Source organism: Cryptomeria japonica, chromosome 6, assembly GCF_030272615.1.
Source record: "Cryptomeria japonica chromosome 6, Sugi_1.0, whole genome shotgun sequence".
Classification (NCBI taxonomy): domain Eukaryota; kingdom Viridiplantae; phylum Streptophyta; class Pinopsida; order Cupressales; family Cupressaceae; genus Cryptomeria; species Cryptomeria japonica.
The window spans coordinates 181,118,870-181,128,686 of NC_081410.1; positions in this window are offsets into that span (position 1 = coordinate 181,118,870).

Below are 9,817 nucleotides of genomic sequence, written 5' to 3' on the forward strand. Positions count from 1 at the left end.
GCCAATAGTATCCCATATGAAGCAACCTATGAACCAGGGATTTGCCCCCAAAATGCCCCCCACAGGCACCTGAATGTGCCTCTTCAAGAGCAACAGGGATTTCTGACTTGTTAAGACAACGGAGGAGAAGACCCTCATAACCCCTTCGATAAAGGACATTAGAAAGGATGATATATCTAGCAGACAGCTTGCGGATTCTAGCCCTAGTGTTCCTATTAGCGGAATCAGGAAAGGTACCATCGGTCAAATATCTTACGATATGCGAGAACCATTCATCTGAGTCTACAAAGTCACAACATGTTATCAAGCTAGAATCATCCTCAATAGCCGGAGAAATAAGGTTGTGAATAACGAAATTAAGATCGACCATAGGGTCCTCTAAAGATACTAGAGAAGCCACACATGCCATTGCATCCGCATGTCGATTATCTTTTCGAGGAACGGGTTCCATGGTATAAGAATCGAAATTTTGTAATAAAGAGATAACAAGATCTTTATATTGTGATAGTTTGTCTTGTTTTGCTTGATATATTCCTGTTACTTGTCTTATAATTAATTGTGAATCTCCATAGATATGTATGTGTTTTATATTCAGAGCCAAGGCTGCTTTTATTCCCGCTATAAGAGCCTCATACTCAGCAATGTTATTGGTACACAGGAAATTTAGACGATATGATAAAGGAATAGGTTTCTTTGTAGGAGAAATCAGAACAACCCCTGCCCCCAATCCCGTACGACACTTAGAGCCATCAAAGTACAACTCCCAAGTTTCATCTTTCTCTATAGAAAGAATGAAGTCGTCAGGAAAGGATTCAGGGTTAGGGAAGGAGAAAGGTGAAGGGGCCTCAACTAAGTGATCGGTCAATGCTTGTCCTTTAATTGCTCTTTGTGAAACAAATTTAAGGTCAAATTTAGTTAACATCATAACCCACTTAGCTAGACATCCTGATAAATCAGTTTTAGAGAAAAGATGCTTCAAAGGATCAAACTTAACCACGACATGGACTTCTGAATTTAAAAGATAATGTCTCAATTTCTGAGTTGCAAATACCAAGGCCAAGCATTGTCTTTCTATCGCAGAATATCGGGTCTCATAATCGAGTAAGGTACGACTTATGTAATAAACCAGACATTCCTTACCATCTTTATCATGTTGTGCCAACAATGCTGCGAGAGCATGAGAGGAAGCAGCTGTATACAGAAGGAAGGGTTTAGAAGGTTCAGCAGGTTGAAGAATAGGAGGACTAGCCAAATACACTTTTAAATCTTCAAATGCTTGCTGACAATCCTCATTACATTGAAAAGTGATATCCTTTTTAAGAAGTTGAGTAAAAGGAAAGGTACGATCCGCAAGCTGAGACACGAACCTACGAATAACTTGAATATTTCCTTGTAAGCTTTTAAGTTGAGACACATTTCTAGGAGGTGGCATGTTGACAATAGCATCTATTTTCTTAGTGTCCACCTCAATCCCACGATGCGAAACTATGAATCCTAATAGTTTTCCAGTATCCACACCAAAAACACATTTTCGGGGATTCAAGCACATGTGATATTTACAAATTCTTTCAAAAAAATTTCGGAGGATTTTAACATGATCCATGCGAAGAAAAGATTTGGCCAAAATATCATCAACATAATCCTCTAAAATCTTATGCATATAATCATGAAAGATAAGGGTCATCGCTCGTTGATAAGTTGCACCGGTGTTTTTAAGTCCAAAAGGCATCATTATCCAACAAAACGTACCCCAAGGAGTGGTGAAAGCGGTTTTGAATTGATCTTGAGGGTTAATAAAAATTTGATTGTAACCTGAAAAACCATCCATGAAGGATAACAAGGCATGTCCTGCCGTAGAATCAACTATCATGTCAATGTTTGGAAGAGGGAAATCATCTTTCAAGGAAGCTTTATTCAAATCTTGAAAGTCAGTACACATTCTTATTTTGTTGTCTGGTTTAGCCACAGCGACTATATTTGAAATCCATGGGGAATAGTCAATAGGGCGGATAAATCCAGCCTCCAATAATTTTTCAATCTCAGCCTTAACAAGCAGAGCCACCTTAGGATTCATTTTTTGAATCTTTTGTTTCACGGGCTTAGCATCAGGAACTAAGACAATATTATGAGTAACGATCTTAGGATCTATACCAGGCATGTCAGAATATGCCCAAGCAAAGATCTCAGGGAATTCATGCAATAGCTCTTCATATTGTTTTTGTTCCTCTTCCTCCAAACATTTCCCAATTTTAATGACTTTCTCTTTATTGCAAGGATCCATCTTAACATCAGTGGTGTCACTTATGAGAAGATTACTTTGTTGAGGAGTATCCTTTAACTGAGGGAATTCTTTCACAATCTTATCATTATCAATCTCCTTTCCAAAATAGGCTTCGGTGTTCAAACAATAAGGGAGTCCCCTATTGTGATGATAACGAGGAAGAGTGTCATAGGCTCCCAAGAACTCAGCTAAAGCGTCGTCGGTAGGGAAGATATCCAAAGCACAATCACCCAAAGAATCCTCATCAATATACTCAGGGTATTGTATTGATAGAGATGTAGAAATAGCATTGACACTAATGCATGGTCTTTTAGAAGCTTTAGTACGTCTGCAGGGATTGTAGCCAAGTCCAAAGGCATAATTGTGAAAATTAGTCTCTAGAGGAACTCTTATCCCTTGTTCATTAGCACCACAACCTTTTCCATGATACCCATGCTTAGTGAAAATGCGAAAACCACGACCATAACGATCAGCCATTTCAGGAAGAGAAGGTGGTTTTTCATAAGACAAAGAATCAAAATCTTTATAATTATAGATGTGAGGAGAAGAAGTTTGAGAAGCAGCCACAAAATTATTACTCATAGATTCAGGTAAGGTTGATTGATTTTTAGCTTCTTCTTTCTTTTCAACTTTATGATTTTCAGCTTCTTCCTTTTTTCCAACTTTAATTTCTCTAGAAGGAACCTTATATTCACCTACAAAGGTAGGGTTAAAATCAAGAGATCCCCAATCATCTTCTGCGAGAACCTTCTCAGGATCAAAATCCTTTTCATGTGTATTTTCAAGTCGAGAAGGATCTTCTCCAGGAGTTCCAGACTCATCCGAAGGATTTTGATCATCAGAGAGCGAAGACTCATCGATAGGTTTCTTGTTTAAAGAGTCATCACTAGACGAGGATGGCTTAGAAGAATCTCCTTTAGAATTAGATGTTTGTAGACAAGCTTGAAAATTAGTATCACCCATCAAGGTGTATGTCTTATTGTTATAAACGAATTTAACTTGTCTATGTAATGTAGAGGGGACAACTTGCATGCTGTGAATCCAAGGCCTCCCTAATAACAAGTTATATGTTAAATTTCCAGGCATAACATGGATAGGAGTAGGCAAAGTAACAGGTCCCACTGTGAGAGGTAAGGTGATGATACCTAATGAAGTCTTAGCCACATTGTCAAAGCCACGAATGGGACGAGAGTCAGGCTCCATAAGAGATGTATCCACATTCATCTTATGCAATAAATTAATGCTACACACATTAAGGCCAGAGCCATTATCTACTAGTGTTCGTCTTATAGCAGTGTCTTTCATGACAACCACAATCATCAAGGGATCATATTGTTGTTGAATTTCACTAGTAGGCAACTCATCTTGGGTAAACACAATTTGAGCTTTAGGATTCATCACAGAGTTAACAAAAGATGCTATATTACTAGATGTATTCGGTGGAGGAACATTCAAATCTTTCAAGGCATCTTGTAACATTCCATGATAAGCGGAAGAAGTTTGAATCAAATCCCAAAGGGATATCTTAGCAGGGGTAGCTTTGAGTTGTTCTATGAGATCATATTCCTTACCCATAACTTGCGAAATACGGGGAGCTTGAGGAAGAATTGGTTGAGGATTAGGAAGAGAGACTGGAATAACTGGAGGAGGATTAGGTTGCCTATTATTTCTGGTATGATAGGTATGGGCAACCACATGATAACTCTCTCTAGTTATTTGCTTAGCATAATTGTAAGGACTTATAGGTTTCCTTCCTTGCACGGTGATGATTGGTTTATTCGGAGTACGAAAGGAATCATGATCATACCTTCTTTGGACAGTAAGGAGAGGAGTTTTAGGAATTTGAAAGGTGGGAGAAGGATAAGCACCTTGGACTTCAAAGAGAGGCTTGTTATATTCATTCAAATTTATCATGTTAACCAATTTAGAGGTCTTGTTTTTGTTTAAAGGTTTCGACAAAGCCACAAAGTCATCAAGAGCATCATCCAACAAAGCATGATCATATCGGTTAAAAGGTTTGTCTTTTGATTCAAAAGGAGACATCTCCTCATAGAGGGGATTATTGAAAACAACCATGTTACTAGATTCAGGGGAAGAGTGGATAGGAATGTATCCTTGAGAGGAATCATTCGACTTATCTTTCTCATCACACCTAAATGGCATAGTAACAAGGTTTATGAGTTTTTGGTAAAATGAAGGTTTAGCATCCTTTGGGTTCAAAAACTCATCTAATGCTTCATCTAATTCATCTTGGCTATACTCATAATAATCATCAAAAGTATGAACATTTTGCAAATAAAAATCTGACATTTTGAAAAGATCGCATAAAATTTAAACACACAATGCAAAGAAACACACTCTTTTTTTTTTTTTTTCTCTTTTAATGAAATGAAATGAAAACACACTAAATCTAGATCTAGATCTAATAAATGCAATGCAAGAGGAAGCAATGATAGATTCACGTCGGGTTCACCAAAATGTGTAAGGGAAAAAGTGAGACTAGGTTAATCATGCCCTAATCCTACCTTTTGACACACATTACGGAATACGAAAGAGCCTAGAGATATCGCACAATTGGCTACTTCTTTTGGTGAAAGAGAGAGCCACAGGATATCTATTAGGATTTCTATTCCCTTGTTGAAATTGTAAGATCAAGTAATGCAAGTTCAAACCCTAATCCCAAAATGCAAGTATGAACCAATAACAAGATTGCAGAATTGAGATTAAGCAATGAATAGCTGTAAGTACAAGGATGAAATGAGAATGCAGATATGTACCCAGAGTCAAAATCGGACTGAAAATGTTCGGGACGGGGGCGCGGGCGCCACTGTCCTGAAAACTGCACCGAAAACCACTGTTCTGCACTCTGAAATACTGTCTGGAAACTGTCTGTACACTGTCTGTCCGGAGGACCAGGGCACCCAGTGCCTCTGTCCCAGGGACTAGGGCGCCCAGCGCCCCTGTCCTGGCAGGACCGGGGCGCCCAGCGCCCCTGTCCCGGTCTTCTGCTCTGCAATTTCACACAGAGTGCTGTCCCAACTTTCTCTCTCCAGATCTGTATCCCGCGGCGTCGTCCGAATCTCGAAACCTGCAATAATATCTGAAAAGGGGGAGGGGCGGCTATATAGGGTTTTGCCTTAGTCAAACCCTCGCTTCGGTGATTTCCACCTCCACGAATAGCCAAGTTGTTTTGTAAAATGTATTGTGTGTGCAGACCTAGTGTGTGTGCAAGGTCCAAAATGCAAGAAAGCAAACTAGAGCAACCTAGAAAGTAAACCCTAATTGCTTGTAAATGATAATGTAAATTCTCTAAATCAAGATGCAATGTGATCTAAAGCATGAATAAATGATGTATCAAAGCTTATGCAAAGACATGAAAACAATACGAAATCATACCCAACCCTCAAGGGAGGAGTACAAGCCAATCTTCAGTCGGTAATCTCCTATTGTTCTTCAATGTCTTCCAAGCCCTAAGTGGATGAATGAATTTGATAGATGCTTGATAGAATGATGTTGAATGTTGTTGAAGTCCTCAAAGATCTGCTCTTTCGCTACATATGAAGTTCCTGGAAATAAAAATCCGATCCTTCCAAATGAAGAAAGAGAGCTCTTATGTATGAAACCCTAGGTCGTAAATTCGTATTTTGGCTGACCTAGAGATTGAATATCCCGCCAATTTCTTGGGGTTAAGCTTTATTTTATGATTGGATCGTGCTCCTAAAATTTCGGGAAAAATGTCCGGGACCATGTGCACGGGCGCCATGGTCCCGACAACTTTTCACCAAATTTTTAGGGCCGTCGGATATGATGATTTTAGAGAGAATCCCGAAGTTATAGGTGATTTTGAGATGTTTTGACCCCGAAACCAAGCCCCCAAGTTCGGAATAGGACTTAATTAGGGTTTTTGATTAAGTGATGCATTGGAGGAATAAAATGCGAAGGGCGCGCTTTAGTGAAAGGGCCCAACTTTATGATGTAGAGAATGATGAAATAGGAACCTTAGACCTAATTAATTTGATTAATTAAGTGCTTAAGGAGAAATGCAATGCAGAATGTAAAATGCACTAAGGCGGGTGCTAAACTAGGTGTGAAATTGTACCACCCTAGCGAGTGCGTACAATTTACGACGCTACAAATGAATATTTTCCTTTTGGTTTAAAATATTCAAGTGCCACATGTCCAAATATTTTTATAAACTTAAGAGAATTATGTTTCTAATGTTTATAAATATTTTATGTTATAAAAAAGAGTAATGAGGAAAGTGAAAAGCGTAAGTGAAAAGGTTTTTCAAGATTCGATTATAAAACTGAATAATGATCTCATGTAGCTATTTATTGAGGGAGGTAGGGTTCTTCTTGTTTTTCTTTTCTTCCAGCAGCCTGTGGGGGAGGGAGAGTACATTTTTATTTGTAAGGGAGGAGTTGAAGCTTTTCTAAGCAATGCTTTTTACAGAAAATATCAATCTTTGAGTTGATTTTCAGACATGAATAGAATGCAGATGATATCTTCAATCTTTGTGTTGCTGATATTCTTCTCATGACTGTAGCTGGACTTTGAGCCTTTGCAGTTATTTATTAATGTATTTTCTGTTATAATCAATTGTGTATGTGGATTTATTACAAGTCTATGTGCTTGAAAGTAAGCCATATTGGAGCAACGACTTTCTCAGTTAGTTTTTAGTCCAAATGCTATCCATAAGTGCAGAAAATTAAACTTTGATTTAATGGTCTTCATTTAGATCTGTTTTGTAAGTCTTTGGCATTCATTTTCATGGCTATGGATGAATGTTATTTTCCTTTATTGCTTTCTAGTTAAAAGCATATCAGCAATTTAATTCCTTGTAAATCTTCTAAGAGGGAGTTGTACCTCTCAATTCAGAGGAAGATTATCACTTCAATGATAATCTATCCAACTGTTAGTACTTTTTGTCCTTCATTCTGGGCATTTTGAGTTTATTTGTATAGTTATCTTCAAAGGACAAATCTGTTCACTAACAGATTTTTGGCGACTCTGCTAGGGATTCAGAATCAAAGACTAGTGCACTTTTTTTCTCAGATTTTTAGATTTATCTATGTGCAGGAGATTGGCGACTCTGTGTATAAACATCATGCTCAAGGCAAGAGCAATGAGAAAAGGGAAAAGACCAGATCCTTCGATCTTGGAAATTGTTGCAATAGATGATAAAGTACTGCATGACTTCTTGGAGCATTACAAAGAAAGTATTTCTCGTGCTGTTTGAAATAATATAAGTGTGGAAGATGATCATGCATCCACTCTTCTATGGAGAAGTCTTTGTGTTAGATTTCACAAGTTGAAAGAGCTGAAAGAAAATACATGGTTGCTGCATGAATATGAAAAAAGGGTATCCCAATTGAAAGAAGAATTAAAATTTGATGATGATGAGGCTCCAATCATCTTAGTTTCATCTCACCCCTACAATTACCTTGTCATGAATGAGCAAGAAGTTCAGCAAGAAACAATTCAATCTCATGCAAGTCAGACAATGGTAAGTGAGAATAATCAAGACAACATGGGAGAACCTGTGAGCTTGAATGAAAAAGGTTTTTTGAGATCTTTCTCTTACCCAGAAATAGAAACTTTCAGTTTTGATAGTATGGAAAGTTATCTTGTTCCAAAAAGTATAAAGGATGAAATGTTTTAGATTTACATGCAACCAAAGTATGAAGCTTTCAAACTTATACATGAAATTGATGAAAATGATTCTTTATGTTTAAAATCTTGTGATGAGTCCTTCGTAGAATCATTTCATTTTGACAGTAAAGCAATATTATGTCTTCCTAATGAAGAGTTGCAGTCCCAAGAATTGTTGACCGTTTTGGATAGTAGTTCTTTTTGTGAAGAAGAGATCATAGAGCAGTTCTTGTCATCCATTGAAGAAGGGGATTTGAAGGAGAATGATTAAGGTATTAATTCATTTCATGCATTAAGTTTGGATAGGGAATTTGTAGATTTAATTTCAGTAAAAGATGTTGAAGTTGTTTCAGCTAAGTTGGATCCCATGCATGATGAAGTGTCTCTCTATTCTGAGATTAGTTCAAATGCTAAATATTATTTTAAGAATGATGGTCTTAATAGTGGTGATTGTGAGAATGATGCAGCCTTTTCCCTAGGAATTTTTGAGCATTACTTCTTTCAGCCAGAAATAGAACATTATTTGAGAAGTACTATGCAGATATTTCCAGAAAATTCAGAAGTTCATAATGAAAGATGGCTTTTTGGGCATGAATGTGTATTCACAAAGTTCCTGCATATTGTTAGTTTTGTTTTCAGCATTGAAGAAGTTACCAGAAGAGCATGGTTTTGGGTTGCTTCAGTTGAACACAAGTCATTTTTCAGAAAAAGGCTCCTTCTTCTCCCAACCGGTGATGGTTTTGTGTAAGAAGTTCTTGGCTCCAGTTCTCAAGGTGGGATTTTCCTACCTGTATATTTTTGTAAATAATATTTTTGGTGTGATCTAGGTGTAGCTTGTCTTAATTTTCAGCCTTGGTTTAGTGTGGGTTTTTGGCTTGTTAGTTTTTCCTTGTTGCATCTGCCCTCTGCAAGAAGCTCCATGTGCTTTGTTTTTCTTGACTCTGTTGCCCAATGGTTAGGCACTGATCTTTTCCAAAGACATTCTGGATTCTCCTAGTCCTTTATAGTCCCGGTCCCTAGTCAGAGCCAATGTTATCTTGTCATTTGTCCATCATAACAAGAGTGAGTCACCTTGCAAAATTTTTAGTTCAGTCTTTGTCTTGTTAAAAATTCATTGGTTTAATCCCTAATCCTCCTGTAAATCATTTCTAAATCCTTAGTATTACGTTTCAATAGTTTTTTGAACCTCATGAACCCCTTGAACCCCTTGAACCATCTTGAATAGAGTTCATAGTGTTCATTTAGATACCACAGGTGCTAAGTTGTGTCCAAGACATTTTTGGGCTAACATTCATATCAAGTGTTTTGCAGCAGCTCTATTTCACGATCGTGGATGATGTTTCATATACTCTTTCTCCAGACTATGAACCATTTGAACCTAGTTCAAATAGTTCAGTGATGTTCAAAGTGTTCGATGAAATTCAAGGTTCAAGTTCTGCAAGCCTAATTTTATGACAGTCATATAGACCCGCACACAGTAGCTCATATCTTTTTACTCAGGCGTTATTTTTGAAATCGCTTCAGTCAGAATGGAGAAAACTAGGTTTCAACCAACATATCTAAAATTGAGAATGATCTAACAGTGTAAACAAAAGTTATGGGCCCGACACCAAGATAGATTTTGACTGTCACAAATATTCTCAGTCCGCCCAACATAATGAATATTTTCCTGTTGGTTTAAAATATTCAAGTGCCACATGTCCAAATATTTTAATAAACTTAAGAGAATTATATTTATAATGTTTATAAATATTTTATGTTATAAAAAAGAGTAATGAGGAAAGTGAAAAGCATAAGTGAAAAGGTTTTTCAAGATTCGCTTATAAAACTGAATAATGATCTCATGTAGCTATTTATTGAGGGAGGTAGGGTTCTTCTTGTTTT